At 36.8% G+C, this 19096-nt stretch overlaps 1 protein-coding gene across 2 annotated transcripts in view; it reads left to right on the top strand.

Moving 5' to 3' along the window:
- Positions 1-19096, top strand: part of SOX6 (SRY-box transcription factor 6) — a 557752-nt gene that overhangs the window by 308052 nt on the left and 230604 nt on the right. The gene's annotated exons all lie outside the window — the stretch shown is intronic.

The following is a 19096-nucleotide window of genomic DNA, read 5'->3' as shown; positions in this document are numbered from 1 at the left end:
GCCTGGCTCAGTGGTTGAGCATCAACCTGTGAACCAGGAGGTCACAGTTAGATTCCCGGTTGGGCACATCCCTGGGTTGCAGGCTCAATCCCCAACGTGGGGTATGTGGGAAGCAGCTGATCAATGATTCTCTCTCATCATTGTTTCTCTCTCTCTCTCTCTCTCTCTCTCTCTCTCTCTCTCTCTCTCCCTCTCTCTCCCTCTCCCTTCCTCTCTGAAATCAATAAAAATACAAAAAAATAATTAAAAGGTATAACTTTCCAATGCCCCTTGCCTAATCTACCATTACACCGACACACTTCCATGCCAGAAGTGGTATTGTAATTTGTCACTAAGAGCTGAAAGGTCTAATAATTGATCCAGGAGCAATGACTTATTTCAGATTTTGCCTATTGCCATGGGTTAGCTGCTTAAACATACTTAAGAATAAAGTAGTCTAGGTGTGACCTCAGCAGTATCACTTTGGATGCTGAAGATTAACCTCAGTTCTGGCCAGCACAATGAATACAGCACTTAAATCTTGTCGTTTTAAAATTAGACGAGTTCAGAAAAGGGCAAGGAAGGGAATAACCATTTCTATTCTTCTACATAGAATTAAACATGAGTAATCTCTTGGCATATTTGCTTCAGTTTTTAAAAATAGCTTTATGTTTTTATTAAAATTATACTCTTTTGAGGAAGAAATCAATGTTGAAAAATGTGAAAATAAAGAATAAAAAGATTAATACTATTACCTGGAAATTTACCATAATTAATACCAGATAGATACCATACTAATGCATTTATACAAATAAGACAATAAAGTGGATGACATATGAATTAATGGGCAGATAGAAAAAATTTTGTAAAAATGGGGTTAGATTATACACTGAGTGGCCAGATTATTATGATCTCTGAACGCATAATAATCTGGCCACTCAGTGTATATCCTATATAATAAAAGGCTAATATGCAAATTGTCCCCTCCACCAGGGGTTCAACCAGTAGGCAGACCGGCCAACTGCCCATGTCCCCTCCCCCTGGCCAGGCTGGCCAGACCCTACCCATGCACGAATTCATGCACCGGGCCTCTCTCTCTCTCTCTCTCTCTCTCTCTCTCTCTATATCTATATATATATATATATATATATATATATATAGAGAGAGAGAGAGAGAGAGAGAGAGAGAGTGGCCAGATTATTATGCGTTCAGAGGTCATAACAGTCTGGCCACTCAGTGTAGATGTTATTGCAAATAGAAATGGATACATTTTAATTTACTTGATTCTAATAGAGAAAATAGAAATGAAACTAGAATTAAAGGAGTTTTGGAATCCCAAATAAATGTTTATTTTCAACATTAGAGTTACTTGCTAAAGATTTCCCTTAATGTTTAAAATGGGGGGAGACATGAAAAAATTAAGAGGTTTTCTCTTTAAAAGTTACATATTTATTTTTAAAGGAAACAGTTGGATTCCCGCTTATAAAATAAGGGCATTATATGCTCTTATACTTTCTCCCAAATCTCCACCACTGATTTCTGATTTTTTTGTTAGTTATTTTGCATTGTTAAGGTTTATAACATTTACATTCTGTTTTGTAATTAAAATCTCCACAGTGTTTATTCTATATGTAATCAATACTAGTTACTTTACCCAAGCTTTTCTTTTTATTTATTTCATTTTTTTCTCTTAATTGGGTGAATTTTATTTTGAGAACTTTCTCTCCCAATCTCAAGAATGGCTTAGCGGGATGGTATGTATTCTCAAAATTCTATCACAGTTGAGTCCACCTGCCTCTTATTGTCATATGTGAATGACACATCCTTAGTATAATATTCTTGGTCATACTTTCTCCTCTCCAAGATTATGTATATATTTCTCCTTTGTTGGTTCTTTGCTTTTTCTGTTTGGAAGCCTGAGAAAATTATTTCTCAGGAGTGAGAAGATAGTGGAGAGAACTCAGCTGAGACACTATGTAGCTTTTATTTGGGGGCTGTTCTGTCTCTACTGAAAATTTCCAAAATTGAACCCATTAAAGCTAGAAAGCTTAAAGAGATGTCTTCCATAAAGGAAATGGAGAAATTTAGCCAAGGAGATACCCTGCAAGATGTGCTAGGCCTAGGAAGTTTTGCAGTGGAATTCTTTCAAATCTTCAAACACCAGATAGTTCCAATGCTCTATAAATCATATTTAAAATGGAGGATAATGTCATTATTATTTTTATGAAGTAAATATAAAATTATACCTAGACTGATAAAGATAGTACTATAAGTAAATTACATACCAACTTAATCTATAAATTTTGCTGGAATAACATAATATTAACAAATATAATCAATACTACATTAAAAATAGGTTGCACTATGACTAAATGGGAATTATGCCCAGAATACAAGCTTGGTTCAATATTAGAAATTTCCTGAATAGAATACACTATATTAAAGGATATAAGGAAAAATTAATTGGATTACCTCCATAGATGCTAAAAAAGCCTTTAACACAATTTAATACACATTTTTAATAAAATACTTAATGAACTAGAAGTTGATAGACTCATATTTTTATTGTGGTTATATATAAATTTTACCATTTTAATGATTTTTAAGTATACAATTCAGTGGCATTAATTAGTCTCAGTTTTGTAAAACCATTACCACTATTTCCAAAACTTTTCAAAGCCCCAAACTAATTGCTAACTATTAGGCAATAATGTACCATTGTCCCCTCCACCCATTCCTTGGTAAACTCTAATTTACTTTCTGTTCCTGTTAATTTATCAATTACAGATATTTATATAAGTAGAATAATATAATTTTTGTCCTTTTCTGTATGATTTATTTCACATTCCATAATGTTCTCAAGGTTTATCTATATTGTAGCATGTATCAGAACTTCATTCCTTTTTATGACTGAATAATATTCCATAGTGTATATTCCACTGTGTGTATTTATCACATTTTTTAAAATTATTCGTTAACATTCATCTATTGATGGACACTTTGGTTACCGTTGTTTATAGTATGTGCCTGTTGTGAATAATGCCACAGCAAACATTGGGATACAATTTTCTTTTTGAGACCTTGATTTCCATTCTTTGGGTATATACCTAGGAATGTAATTGTTGGGTTATATGTTAATTCCATATTTAAATTTTTGAGGATCTGCCAAACTATTTTACACAGTGGCTACACCAATTTACCTTTCACCAGCAATGTACGAGGGTTTCATTTCTCCACATTCTTGCAAATACTTGTTACTTTGTGTTTTTAAAAAACATTATAGTATGAGAAATTATATCACTTTGTAGTTTTGATTTGCATTTTCCTAATGACTGATGATGTTGAACATCTTTTTATGTGGCCATTAGTCATTTGTACATCTTCTCTGGAGAAATGTCATTGGAGTCCTTTCCCCATTTTTAAATTAGCTTTTTTGTCTTTTTATTGTTGAGTTGTAGGTGTACTTTATACATTATTAGTATTAAGTCCTTATCATTTTTATGGATTATTTAATAACCTTTACAAAATATACTCTAGTCCAGGGGTGGGGTATGTCTGGCCTGTGGGCCATATAAGGCCCCCGAAATCATTTGGCCTGGCCCTGCCAAGGCAACTGCAGGCAGGACTCAAAATTCAATAAACCTAAAAGCTTTTTTCATAGCAACATAAATTTACATTAAGTAAATTATAATAAGCGAATGAGGTTATAAACATCCATATGGCCCTGGGTAGAAAAAAGGTTCCCTACCCTGCTCTAGTATGCAGCTTACCTATAGAGGAATGCTAGAAGCATTTCCACTAAGATTAGGAACAAGACCAGGATGCTTGTTATCACCACTGGATGATATAATGGTATTCCTGAAAATGCCTAGAGAATCAATGACAAAACTAACTTAAACAATAAACTAATTTAATATTATCATGTGGTAAAATTAATATACAACAATCAATCATTTTATATATAATGACACAACTAGTCAAAGAATATAATGAAAAGCAGAGAAAACCCAATTTGCAGTAGCAACACAGAAGATTAAATATTTAGGAATAAATTTAAAAAGAAGTGTACAAATTGATATGAAGAAAGATTTAAAATACGAACCCCTAAAAGACGGAAAAGTACACCCGAATATATGCAGAAATATCTCTGTTGGTGGATAGGATAACTAAAGAAGTCAGTTTTTCATAAGATAACATATAAATTTAACACATTCTCAGTACTATCAAGCTTTTGTAAGGGAGCTAGACAAGTTGATACTTTAGTTCATATGAATAAACAAATATGCAAGAATAGCCAGGAATATACTTAAAAACTACAAGGATATATGTGTGGGAGTAACCTACTAAACATTAAACCAAAATATAAAACAATGTAGTAATAGCAAATGAATAAACAGACCACTGGAATAGAATTGAAAGTCCATATATAAACCCAGGTATCTATGGAAGTTTGGTATACTAGTATAATGAAGTTAGCACTTCAAGTCACTGGAGCATAGATGGACTTTTAAAATATTTTGTGCTGGGACAACCGGGTATCTATTTGAAAAAAAATTAACAGACCTATATTTAGTACAATACAAAAGAATAAATGGATAAACTTCAAATGGATCAGGGACCTAAGGGTTTAAAAAATGAAAATATATACTATAATAGGAATTCCTCTTGAATCTCGGTGTAAGGAAAGGCTTTATAACTGACTCAAAATGCAGAGATAAAGAAAGAAGAGTTCTAGATTTGAATACATAAAAATATAAGTCAACATCATGTACCTGCTTGTATCATTCACTGAACTCACAAAATGATTTCTGTGGAATTCCTGTCAACAATGCATAACCTGAATCTAACAATGGGGATACATTAGAGAACTCAAACTGAAAAACATTCTACAAAATAACTAACTCACTGGTTCTCAACTTTTCTAATGCCGCGACCCTTTAATACAGTTCCTCATGTTGTGGTGACCCCCAACCATAAAATTATTTTCGTTGCTACTTCATAACTGCAATTTTGCTACTGTTATGAATCGTAAGGTAAATATCTGTGTTCTCCGATGGTCTTAGGCTCTAGGTGACCCTGCTAGCAGTTCTCTTAGGCTCTACAGCAGAACCGCTGCTGTAGAGCCTAAGACCATCGGAAAACATAGATATTTACATTACGATTCATAACAGTAGCAAAATTACAGTTATGAAGTAGCAACGAAAATAATTTTATGGTTGGGGGTCACCACAACATGAGGAACTATATTAAAGGGTCGCGGCATTAGAAATGTTGAGAACCACTGAACTAACTGGTCAAGGTTATGAAAGACAAAGGAAAGAGCAGTTGTCCCGCTGGTGTTGTTCAGTGGTTGTGTAGACCCATGAACCAGGACATCATTGTTCGATTCCCAGCTAGGGCACATGCCTGGGTTTTGGGCTCAATCCCTAGTGAGGGGCATGCAGGAGGCAGCAGATCAATGATTCTCATCATTGATGTTTCTATCTCTATCTCCCTCTCCCTTCCTCTCTCTGAAGTCAATTGGGAAAAAAAAACGGAGCAGTTCCAGTTTAAAGAAGAGCAATTCTGTTCTGTTGTTCTGCAGTTCCTAGAAATGCCAAGTGTGCAGTGGCCGTTACTTAAAGACTTTAAGGAAGCAAATATACAAACTCCCAGGTGCTCAGGGATCACCCTTCCTCCATATTTGAAGTGCAGCTTGCTTGGAGGTATATCAAGGACATTTTCAATGGCTCAGAGTAGTTTCTCTCAAAAGTTTAAAACAGGAAGCAAAGAATGCTTTCCATTTCTATAGTATGATTGAAACTATGAGTAGGCTGAAAGTAATTACTCTTGGAAATTTTACTTTGGTCAGGAAGGCAACGGGAGTGATTATAGGGTTCAGATAGTATTGGGATCCAGAAGTTACATCTTAGAGAACTCTATGAGTCCTTGGGAAGTGAAAATTAGGATAAAATCAAGGCTGTTCTTAGTTATTTCAACTCTTGTTGGAGACTTAAAGCTTAAAGCTCATTATCATCATTGTTATGTTATTACTGTTACTACCCTTTAAGGAATCCACTTGAAACAAAACCCCTAATCATCAAAATACTTAATTTTCTTGCAAATTTTTGCTTTGGATTTTGAGAACATCTTACAAAGACTAAGGCAGATGAGTGTGAAGGAAGAAAGTCACCTGTCAATGGATAACTTGATAAGACTTAAGTGAATTTTGAGACTGGATTCGATGTTAAAGAGTTAGAAACTGATTGCCGTGATAGAATCTTCTTTCTCAACAACGAATTATTTTGCGGTTTGAGACTCTTACATAAAATTCAAGAAAAACCTAGAAATATTTCTCTGCACTTTGATCTTAATGCGTCAATGATCTGACCATAGGATTACCACAGTTTTTCTTCCTATGGCGAGTCACCTACAGTAAAGGCACAACCTGCATATTTGAAGCACCTGGATGTAAAGTACAGCTTTATGTGTAAGGGACTATGTTGCCTGACAAATGCAATGACTCTAAAGATTGTACAGCCACAGATACTAAGTTTGTTGAATGGTGTGCAGCTAGCTCCCTTCTTTAAACATTACACTTTTGTTTGAGGCTGTAGCTAATGATTACTGAACGTGTACTCTGAGACATTGTCTCTTTACTTTCAGAGAGAACACTTTTAGACTGGCCTTGTTATTTTTGTTTGCTTAGCCATGTCACATTTCAGCTTAGGCTTCAGGCATTGCAAGAGTATTTTCTGCCCATCTGCGTGGTAATTGTCTTCCTCACTTCAGCTCAGTATCTGGCCCACGTGTATATATTTTCCTTTTTAAAATTGAGATATTATTGAAATACAACATGGTATTAGTTTAAGGTGTACACTGTGTTGATTTGATACATTTATATATTACAGTATGATGACCAGCATTCCTCTATCACATCACATAATGATCTTGTGTGTATGTGTGGTCAGTGAGAATAATTAAGATCTAGTCTCTTAGAAACTTTGAAGTTTATAGTATGGTATTGTTGACTACAATTACAATGCTGTTCATTAGATCTCTAGAACTTTACTCACTAGTTGCAAGTTTTATTCAGACCAACAGATGTACATAATCTTTGAATACTGAGAACTGATTTTAGAACTATATTGTTGATAAGCTTGATTGCCATTTAATTATAAGAAGTTAAGTACCCACATTTGATGTTCATAGTAGGGTCAATATATAGACACATATATTATCAGCTTTCATTTTAGATGATAGCTGTATTCCCTCTGACACCACTAATTGTTGCCTAGTTTGAATAGAAGATAGAGAGGCATATGAAGTTCATCTTTAAGCTATGTATGGGGCTGTTGAAAGAGCCTTTGTGCTCTGTGCGATCAAGAGAATTGGTCAGTGTTTGGACTTTCACAGAACAATACTTAGTTGAGAATTTGCTACCATTTTCTCTGTTTCCTCTCAAATAATAAGAAAGGGCGAAATATTTAAGCTATAATTTTTCTTTCTGTGACTACAACTGTTTTCTTTTTTGAGAGCATAATTTTAGCTTTTATTCTCCTTTCACTCAGAATGCCAACATTGAAAATAAGCTTAAAAATGATTTTAAAAAAAGAATTTGTGTTTAGGTAGAAGTTTTCAAAATGCTGATGATTACTTAATTTATTGCCCTTGCTGTGAGAGAAATGATTCTTCTAAAAACTAATGGCTTTGCCCAACCAGCATAGTTCAGTGGTTGAACATCGACCTATGAACCAGGAGGTCATGGTTTGATTCCCGGACAGGGCACATACCTGGGTTGCAGGCTTGATCCCCAGTGTGAGGCGTGCAGGAGGTAGCTGATCAATGATTCTCACATCATGATGTTTCTCTCTCTCTCTCTCTCTCTCTCTCTCTCTCTCTTCTCTCTCTCTCTCATTTCCTCTCTTAAATCAATAAAAGTATATTTTAAAAAAGTAAAGACTAATGGCTTTAACCAGCCTGCTTTGATCTTAACAAGCTGATTATCATTTATCTGTGGGTCACTTTTTCATATAAAGGATAGTATTCCATTATTGAGAAGAACTACATTGAACTCCAGGTTTGATAGCAGAATCCCAAATGGAGCATTTCCTGTTGAAGTGATGGGCTTAATGAGTGTCCTGGATCTGCCACCTTAAATTGCATCTTCCTGCCCTAACCAGTTTTGCTCACCGGATAGAGCGTCCACCTGCGGACTGAAAGGTCCCAGGTTCAATTCTGGTCAAGGGCATGTACCTTGGTTGCGGGCACATCCCCAGTAGGGGGTGTGCAGGAGGCAGCTGATCAATGTGTCTCTCTCATCGATGTTTCTAACTCTCTATCCCTCTCTTTTCCTCTCTGTAAAAAAAATCAATAAAATATATTAAAAAAATAAATTGCATCTTCTCCTAGGGTTTTCTTATTTGGATCTTTAGTTCTACCAGTACATTAGACATTAGGGAACTGTGATTCCCTTGAAAATATTTTCTTTGGTGCCTTAAGTGTAGTCAAGGCATGCTGATATATTAAAAAAAGAACTGAAATCTATGGCAGCATAAATGGTAAATAATTACAGAAAATAGATATAGTAGTAAAATTGTGTTTATACTACTATTTACTTGTCTTTGGGACCCTAGTAAGATTTACTGTACCTTGTATCCTCTCATCCTTCATTCATTCTCATTGATTTACATATTTTTATTTAGTGCCTTCTATGGTCCAATGGCTATGCTGGACACTAAGGATATGCTAGTGAGCAGGATAGATATATTTCTTGGCTTCATAGAACTTATAGTCTGATAGAGAGGATTGATGATGAAGTTACTATAATAGCATATGTTGAAAACCATGCTTTGGGTCGCATAGGATTTCAATAGTCTACTGAAGACATTCTTGAGGAGAAATGGCTTTTAAGTTGTCATTGAATGAATAGGAGTTAGTAAAAGAAGTAGTGGAATGTTTCATACAGGGTGAAGAGCACATGTAGATGTCACAGGAAAGAGTTTGACAGGTAGCATCTTGTTCTTTGTGGGAACAGAAAGGATTTCAGTATGGAGTAGAAAGAGAAGAATAGGCAGTGGTGAGAACACCTAGAGAGGTTAGTGGGTTCCAGAACCATTTAAGTCATTTAAGGGAATTTAGACTTTATTCTAAGGGTAAATGTTTGGAGAATTTTAAATCAAAGGTTAGAGAAAGTTTGTGCCTTTCCTGGATTTCTTCATTCCTATTTCTGTAAAAACTTGTGTTTTTTTTCATCATAGTCACATGGAAGATGTTATCTTCTAACTGCAGAAACTAAAAAGTCTGTCCTTTTTTTGGGGGGGAGGGGTGGAGACAAAGATACATGAATTTTTCAGATACTCTGGGATCTTATAATCTTATTTCTATTGTTGTTCTGGGGAACCTGGTTTTTCCATACACAAATGCCAGGTGACCTCCTTTTTATTTACGGGAAGTTGTATTTATCACTGAAGTAGTCTGTTCTACATTTTACCTTTACAAGTAGAGAATTAACTAATATTATATGGTATCTAATATATATTTTGTAAGAAGTAGCCTGAGCATAGGGTAATAATTCTGTATTTTAAAATATTTTATTTAAATAGACCATCCATGTGGTAAAATGTACACTCTTAAGTGTACCTCTTGATAAACTTTTATATATGTACACACTCATGGTAATCATCATCCTTAGCAAGATAAAGAACATTTCCAGTGTCCCAGAAGGCTCCTTCATTCTCCCTCCCAATTATAACCTCCAAAAGATAATCACTATTCTTTCCTGTCCCCATAGATTCATTCATTTTGTATGTTTTTGAACTTCGTATAAACGAAATTATAAAGCTACATTCTTGTGTTGGGTTTTTTGTTTTCATTCAATACAATGTAATTGTTACAGGTAGTAGTTTGTTTTATTTTGTTGCTGTGTAGTATCATATCTCTATTGAAGAGGTGGTATTTAATGTAGGCACTGTAGAATAAGCATCAAGAAGGGTGGGGAGATACTCTGGTCAGGAGGATGTCATGAGTGAAGGTGTGAAAGTGAAACAGAACAAACTATGTACAGAAGAGTGAGATATGTTTGGTGTTCTCAATTGAACGGAATGAACAGCTATGGGAGGCTGGGTGTGGGTGGAGAGGTTGAGAGAAAAAAAGAAAAAAACTCATGGACAGGGACAACAGTGGTGATTGTCTGGGAGGAGGAAGGAGGGAGAGTGGAGGACGGTATAGGGGGAAGAAAGGATGGAGACTTGACTTGGAGTGGTGAACACACAATACAGTGTACAGATGATGTATTGTAGAATTGTGCACCTGAAACCTGTAGAATTTTGTTAACCAGTGTTATCCCAATAAATTCAATGTAAAGGGAAAAAAAAAAGAATAATAGGAGATGAATCACTAGGGCCAGATTATGTAGGGCCCTTAAGACCTTGCTTTAAAGTGATCTTTATGGTATGTCAATACATAATTAAAACAGATAAGAAGGGTTATTTTATCAGTAAAAACTTATTTTATAATTTCATTTTATAGCATTAAATATAAAGTCCTTTAACCAGAGCAATGAAACTGTTTTGATGAACACAAAACTGAAACCCAGGCTTGTTGATCTTAGGAGTTTTTGTTGTGAGTGTGTGTGTTTAATGAGCCTCAGTTTCCACTTTATTTCTGATGTATTTTCTTTAGGTTGTTTCATTTTAAAAAGTCCTAATTCAGCCCTAGCCAATTTGGCTCCGTTGACAGAGCATCAGCTTGCGGACTGAAGGGTCCCGGTTTGATCCTGCCAAGGGCACATGCCTGGGTTGCGGGCTCGGTCCCCAGTAGGGGGCTTGCAGGAGGCAGCCGATCAATGATTCTCTGTCATCATTGATGTTTCTATCTCTCTCCCTCTCCCTTCCTGTCTGAAATCAATAAAAATATATTTTAAAAAAATCCTAATTCAGATAGCTAAATAATTATAAATAGCAGCCATATAAGAGTTTACTTACAGTCATTGCATATTTTCAATAAAGCAAGATATTTATTTCAATGTTTTAACCTGGTAGTAATAAATGTTTTAAACTAGGAGTACAAGTCAATGCATTGGTGGTTTCCAGTGTTAAATTTGAAACATAACACATTTGTCTGTGTATGACAGCTTTTGTTATGATTTTCTATTGTTTATTTTTTTAACTTGTAACTGGCAGAAACCCAACTCAAACTAGCTTAAACAAAAACAGGAATATATTGGCTTACATTACCAAGAAGCCCAGAAGCAGAATTTGGTTTTAGTTATTTTTGGATGTAAGTGTGCTAACACAATGTAAAGATTTTTTTCTCTATCTTATCTTTGATCCTCTCTACCTTTTTATTTATTTTATTTTTTTTCTGTATTTTTGGCTTCATTCACTCTTGTTGCCGACAGTCTTACCTTATGTGCCAGGGACTATGGCCATGACAATCTCAGGCCCACATGCTTATTGGTTCCAACCTGAGCATTAGAGAGGCTTTCCAGATAGTTCCTGGGTCAAATTCCTCTTTGTGTTCCTGGGAGGAGCAGTAGGAGGCAGGAAGCAGTGTCTGTGATTGACAACTTGCATCACAACAACAGTAGCACTCAGAAGTATTCCCCACCCCCACCCCCGAAAAAAAACCCACAAAAAACAATAAAAGAAGGAATATAGAACACAGTGGCCACACATAAATTATTTTTTCCACTGCCCAAAACAGTTGTTTGTATGTGTTTTTTTAAAGGAGTTAAGCATGAATTTGAAAAAGTAAAAATGAATTCAAGTATTTGTAGAACTCAAAGAGCGGTATTTTATATATGTTAATTGTTTAAATACTTTGGCCTTTGGCAATGGAGCAGCAGAACATAGGATCACGAGAGGGTGTCATGATGAGTAATATTTCAGCAATACGGACTGACTATAGCTATAGTTTCTAATGGGACATTTTACTCCATTGAAATTGTGGTGAATTTGAACGTGTTGTAGGCAGTGAGCTACAGTGAAAAACCAAGTTTTCAGGATGCACGTTTACTTCTTGTACATGAATATAAAATCTAATTTGGAAGGAATTACTTTTTGGGTTCAACGATATTTTTAAGTAGCATCTTAACTGTTCCTTAACAGATGATATTCAGGAAAGGCAAGCCCTTAGTGCAAACGAGATAAAGCATTATGGGAAGGAATATGGAGTAGCCGTGTAATGGAATGTGTATGGGAGAATAGGCTGTTGAACACTACTGACTTTTACTGAAATATCTTGAGTTTTTAGCACCCTTCTCCAAAGAACTAGAGTGCTTCCCTCCATATCTGAAGTGGAGACTTTATAAAACTGATGTTCAAATAATAATTTAAGCAGTCATTTCAATAAAACCAGCAATGAACCAGAGTCAGGGCTCTGTCACCAACTGTTTGACCTTGAGCAAAGCAATTGACATTTTTGACTGTTTCCTCATTTCTGAAATGGGGGCATTGGTCTTAGCAATCAGCTAAGTCTCTCAGCTACAGCAGTAGGCCATGAGCCTCTGAATTACCTGCTATCCTATCTAATAAAAGAGAAACATGCAAATTGACCGTATCTCCACTACACCAACAAGCCACACCCACCAGCCAATCAGGAGCGAGTATGCAAATTAACCCAACAAATATGGCGGCAGCCATGGAGCTGGAGCAAGCAGGATGCTTGGGTTGCCCCCAATGATGGAGGAAGCCAAGCTTCCCGCCCATCCTGGCCAGCCCTGGCCTCCACTCAAGGCTACAAAATTTCAATTATAGAAGATAAATAAATCCCAACAAAAATGGCAGCAGCCATGGAGCTGGAGAGAGCAGGAGGCTTGGGTTTCCCCCGGCAATGGAGGAAGCCAAGCTTCCCACCTGCCCTGGCCGACCCTGGCCGCCACTCAAGGCTACAAAGTTTCAATTATAGAAGATAAATAAATCCCAGATACCAGGGCCTCTGCTTGGGTCACTGGGGGGCGTGGCCAGCCTGCAAACCACCACAGGCCCCTCACCCAGGCCACCCCACACCCCAAGGGAACCCCAACCCTGATCCGGGACACCCTTCAAGGCAAACCAGCTGGCCCCCACCCGTGCACCAGGCCTCTATCCTATCTAATAAAAGAGTAATATGCAAATTGACCATCACTCCAACACACAAGATGGCTGCCCCTATGTGGTCAAAGATGGCTGCCCCCATGTGGACACAACATGGCTGCCACAAGATGGCCAGTAGGGGAGGGCAGTTGGGAGGGACCAGGCCTGCAAGGGAGGGCAATTGTGGGTGATCAGGCCAGCAAGGGAGGGCAGTTGTGGGTGATCAGGCCAGCAGGGGAGGGCAGTTGGGAGGGACCAGGCCTGCAGGGGAGGGCAGTTGGAGGCAATCAAGCCTGCAGGGGAGGAGGGGAGAGAAGTTGGGGGGACCAGGCCAGCAGGGAAAGGCAGTTGGGGGGGACCAGGCCTTCAGGGGAGGGCAGTTAGGGGCAATCAGGCTGGCAGGGGAGCAGTTGGGTATCAATCAGGCTGGCAGGGGAGTAGTTAGGGGGTGATCAGGCTGGCAGGCAGAAGCGGTTAGGGGCAATCAGGAAGGCAGGCAGGCAAGTCCTGGATTGTGAGAGGGATGTCCGACTGCCTATTTAGGCCCGATCCCAGTAGGATCAGGCCTAAACGGGCAGTCGGACATCCTTCCAGGGGTCCCTGATTGTAGAGGGTGCAGGCTGGGCTGAGGGACACACAGCCCCGTGCACGAATTTTGTGCACCGGGCCTCTAGTAATTCTATACTGGCATTGGGCAGCTGCTACCAATTAGCATTTGTACTCTGATGGATATGGGAGATGAATTTGGTTTTGAATAATCCCTCGGATATTGTTCTAGGTGCTAAGTAGCCCGGGAAAGCAGATGAAAGAGATATATCTTTTATCTGTATCTATATAACAATGTGAATTCCATGAGTGTTTGTTAACTCTCAGTTTTAAGAAGTCCCTATAAAAAATGATCAAAGACTTTGGTAGATAAAAACAGTGCAAAGAGATATTGCACCTAATGTGATGATGTTGCATGTGTATTTCTGGCAGATTTCAAATGTGGGGCTTTTTCTCCCTTATAAAAATGCCAAAATCTTGTATCTAATAGTTCTAATGACACTTCAATAGCTCCCTCCAAACCCCCCCCCCCCTCTCTCCATACTATCTAGTAAAGTGCTTGTGGAATTACATTTTTCCTGGAAGGAATATATCTGATTTAATGGCCAAATCATTTTAAGGCAGCACAACAGAATTTCACAAGAACTAAATCTATTTCTTCACACCGATCATGCATGTTTTACTCAAGCATTGAGTCATTAGCATGTTTATAATGGTTCTAATTTAGCACAACATTTTCTGAATTTTATCCTTGAGTCATTTACAAATTGTTCATATTGAATAAACAAAGGAAACAGATTGCATTTTATACTTAGTAATTTATCTGAAAGAAGAGGGGAGGGTTAATTGTTTTAAAGTTTTGGTCTGTTTGGGGAAGTGAGCCTGCTTTTTTCATTGCTAGGCATAAATGCCATTTCTCATCTTTTCGGGGACTGAGGGAGGGGGCTACGGAGGAGTAAAATGAAAAATTAGGACCAGGACAAGATTGGCCACTCCCAGAGGGGAGTGTGGAGCAAAAGGGGAGCTGGCACGAGATTATCCAAAACAGTTGGTGCATTCCTTAATGATCAAGTGCTTGAGAAGTCCAGCTCTTCCTGGCAGAGCATCTGTGTTGATGTTTATATCATTCCCTGCTGTATGGGAAAGGCATGCTTTCTCTTGCAGCTTGGCTAAAAATAGGGTGGGATATAGCATTGTATGAGATATTTTAAGATAGCAAAAACATTTAAGAGGTTAAAGGTTTGACTTTTGGATCAGAAAAGATCAGTGATACAACTTGTGTTGTTCCTTGCAGACTGCGTTTTAGCTAGGGCTCGTCAGTGATTCGAACTCTTGGTTAGGCAAGCTATTCTCGTTTCATTTGGTGCAGTCTGAAAAACCCACTCTGCTGTCTTTTCTGTCAGCTTCCCAGCGTGAAGGGCAGGCCTGAAAACAGCCTCTATTTATACCCCCTTGTTCGTATTTGGAAAATCAGTTGTTTCACTGCAGAGGGGGAGAAAGAGAGGAGAGCACCAGCAGTTGTCGAGGGAGTGTGCTTTCTACGTTATCGTGACTTCAAAATAAAACTGGCACATTTTAGTGTCTAATTATTTTTAGTGAGCTTAGAGGGTTTTAATTAAAATTTAAGAGTGCTCTTCAGGCTCTCCAAGCTCCAATTTTATCCCACTGTATTCTGAAGCACTTATCACTGTGGAAATATGTACAGTAACTGGCTTGTGCATCTCTGTTTCCTAATGAAGAATGTGGGATGGGATGATCAGCAAGGGTATAAATATATATTGTCAGATTACTTGTAAACCAAGGTCAAGGGTACTTTTGACAAGTTATTGTTCTTGGATACAGAGAAAAGTGATTGCATTTGAAATGTATAATTCCTATGGTAAAAATAAGTGAATTGTTTCAATATTTTCTTAAAAGAGTTAATAAAGCGGTAGGAAATCTGCACAGAGGAGCAGCAGCCATTATTTTTTCTCACTAAAATACTTTAAAGATATTTTCTATATCATGTTTCTAATGGCTTAGCATTTCTAAATTTAAACATTATGACTTTGAGGTAAAAGGAATAAGTGGTTACTTACAGGTCAATTGTTTTAAAGTACAATGATTTTTTTTCATTTATTTTTTTCCGATTCCCCCATGCTTTAGTTTTAGTGATGATTTTTAAAAAATGTATTCTCTTTGACCCACTTGAAATATCTTTATTTTGTGCAGAATCAGTGTCAATATGGCCTCGACTTTGTTTACTAGAAATCATTTTAAATTGTTTTTAAAATACTGCTACACAGATTAGAAAATAAATATCCCACACACTCTCACTTTGAATTTCTCTTGTACTGTAAAATCAATTATTAGCGTGAAAAGCACTCCTGACTCAGATGGACAGAAACCTAGTTGCTTAGGAAGCAGAAACATTGCTTTGCAGTCATTGTGCAAGATATTTATTAAAAATTAGTCCTGAATTGCCTTTCCTTGTTCAATAGGAAAAGTTTCTTTAAAAACTTAAATTTGCAAAGAAAAATAAAAAACAAACTATGCAACTGAAAATTAATTTATAATGTATCAAAACCTTTTACATCTTTGATTTAAATATAAGGGAAAACTCAGGTCCAGCTTGATTTTCCATAGTCCTTTTTAAATACATTATTTATAAAAATGAGATAAAAATAATAAAATTCTGTACTTTATTGACTATGTATTGGCTTTAGAGGCTAATTCTTTCAAAGTAATAGGAATTAAATTTGATATGTTCCACTTTTATACTGAGGTATGCAGCTTACATTCATTTTTAATATGTACATATTATGGTGACTTTTTAAAATACCATATGGTTATAGTTCTTTATCTCAATTTCCAAAAGGTATGTAGCTCCTCTCCTGTGTCTTAGTTGAAGACAACTCAGTCAAAATACTAAAATTTGAATAGTCAAAGTCAGATCATGAAATAAGCTGTATATTGTCTTATTGATTTGAGGACTATGGCACCACCATACATTTTTTTTTTTTTAGCTGCTTTCAATTCAATCTTGTAAAGCACATTTATCTGAATAAATAATCCAATAATATCCGGGTGATGTTCAGTACCTTTCTGCCATTTAGAATCCTGCCTGACTGGTGAGCTACAGCCACTCTGAATGCTCCTTCCTACTCTTTCCTTACGATGCAAACTGGAGTTCTTTACGTATTTGACCTCTTAGGATTTTGCATCTGTACTTGGGGCAAAGTCTGATCTGACCAATTGCCTCCGTAAAGCTGGTGTCCTATTCATGTAGTGAAGCAAGTAATACAAGGAGGTGAATACTCACTTTTAATTTCCACCCTTACCTGGATATTGTTTTGAGTGGGGAATCTTAAATTTTTAAAATATACAATATATAAAAATTAAAATATAAATTTTTATGTATATGTTTATTACACATTTCCTCATTTCAAGTCACAAAACCTCTCAGTGGTGACAGTCCTCTGCTTAGGTAGTATTTGTTAGCAACCTGGATTATTTGGCCCTTTTATCCTCTCCTCTTTGGCTTTCCATTACACTGTAGCAAAATTACAGTTATGAAGTAGCAACGAAAATAATTTTATGGTTGGGGGTCACCACACCATGAGGAACTGTATTAAAGGGTCGCGGCATTAGAAAGGTTGAGAACCACTGCATTACAGTATGGAGTGAGCTTAGCACTAACTGTGGTATGCCCTTAGAAGCTTGGCAGTCAGACAATTAGGTGAGAAGCTGGGAGTTTGTCAAGAGATTCTTCAGTGTTTCGAATCTCTCTAGAATCTCTGTGCATTGAGATTGAATGCCGATAAGGTTGTATGTAGTGAGTTGTATGTCTTGTCCTACAGATAAAGGCCATCAGTGGTTGTTATCACATATTTGCATGAGCTATAATAGAGATATGCAAAGGCTGCTTTGTGTCCCCCTCAGCTTCTTCTACTGAAATAGGAACGCATATAGCTAGATTAATTCAGCATTATAGTGAGGATTAATTTTCCAATAGGAATGCGAAATGCTTTGAAGTTATTAACCATTTTATTAATGAGTAGCTTTTATGGAAAGCTGTGTCCCTATGGTTTGATTTATGTTGGAAGTGCGTGTTCCTGTTGTCCATATAGTTCTATTTTTCTCCCATGGAGTTGAAGCATTCTTTTCCTGGAGCTCAGAAAAGATTTCAGGTCTATTTATAGAAACGAGAGACATATTTTTATGTTTTACATTTATTGTGTTTCTAATCCTAGTTTATGAACTTGCTGTGAGTTTGTGATCATTACGAGAAAAGTGGGCTTTTGTCTTTTACGATTACAATATATGCTCTCAACTCAAATTTTAACCAAACAAGTTATGTTTTAGCATTTGTATCAGTGATCAGCAGTTTAGTGTGATGTTATAACATGTATGAAAGGGCAATAAAAATAGGTAACAAAACTGGGTAGGATAGAAAGTTGAAGATGTTGTGTTGACTATTCTTATCCATGTTCTGATGTTATATCAATATAGCTCAGATTTTAAACCCTATTTGCAAAATGTAATCTCTGATAGGCATGGCTTTGAAGATTGGCTTCATAATTTTCAAGACTCAGTGTTATCTTTTTTATGACTTCAGCAAAAATACAAAAAATGTATAGACCAAAGTGCACATCTTGTTTCTGAATTTAAAATAAATGTAGCAAGAGACCATTTTGGAAATTAAATACAGACTGCACATATGGGTATGCATGTAGGCCCTATTGGAAGGTCACTCAGAATCCAGTTTTTAATCACAGTGGTAGGTCACTCGTTGAAGCCTAAGAAAACTTTAATAGGAAAGAATGGAAAGAAAAAAGGAGGAAAGTAAAGAGGGGAAGAAGTAAAGGAAGGGGCAGGGAGCTTTCTCGTAATAGAATCAAGCTGGCTCCTATTTAGAAAGAACTTCAGCGTCTGTGATAGCGAGCTAGTACGGTTGTTCTTCATCAGCCATCTCAGGATGCACTGATCTGGATTCCATCCATTCCTTGATTGATTGATCATGTCATGGACAAATGTTAATTGTTTTCGCCAATACTTTCTAATCGTGCAGTCGTCTTCTCATCTCTAACCCCGGGCTCGCTGTCTTTTTCTAAAGCTTATCTAGTTTCTAAAACCCTTTAGATCCATCTTGACCTTACTGTCATTCTGAAAAATTCAAGGAGGATTTAGAAGTTGGAAGGAAAAAAAAAAAAAAAAAAAAGGAAAAAATGCTAAAGAGAAAGGTACTGATAGGGAGAGGAGAAGCATTTGGATACAGAGTAACAATTTAAATATAATTTAAAAAGAAGTTATCAGAATTTGACACTTGGAATGTTAAAGTTTAATGGGAGTATGCTTCACACTAAGGGTTTAGTATTTAAGTCTGCATTCTCTTTTGGAAATATGTCCTATTTGTTAAGATCTGAGGCTCAAAAGATACATGTAAATAGTTGTAAGCAGTAGCTTCAGTTGCAGATCCATCTGAATATAGAGATAAAAGAACACATTGAGGAAAATGTGCTAATTATTAGAGTATT

This window comes from Eptesicus fuscus, chromosome 13, assembly GCF_027574615.1.
Source record: "Eptesicus fuscus isolate TK198812 chromosome 13, DD_ASM_mEF_20220401, whole genome shotgun sequence".
Taxonomy (NCBI): Eukaryota; Metazoa; Chordata; class Mammalia; order Chiroptera; family Vespertilionidae; genus Eptesicus; species Eptesicus fuscus.
Note: the sequence above shows the minus strand (reverse complement) of the source record. Positions and strands in the feature narration are given on the sequence as shown.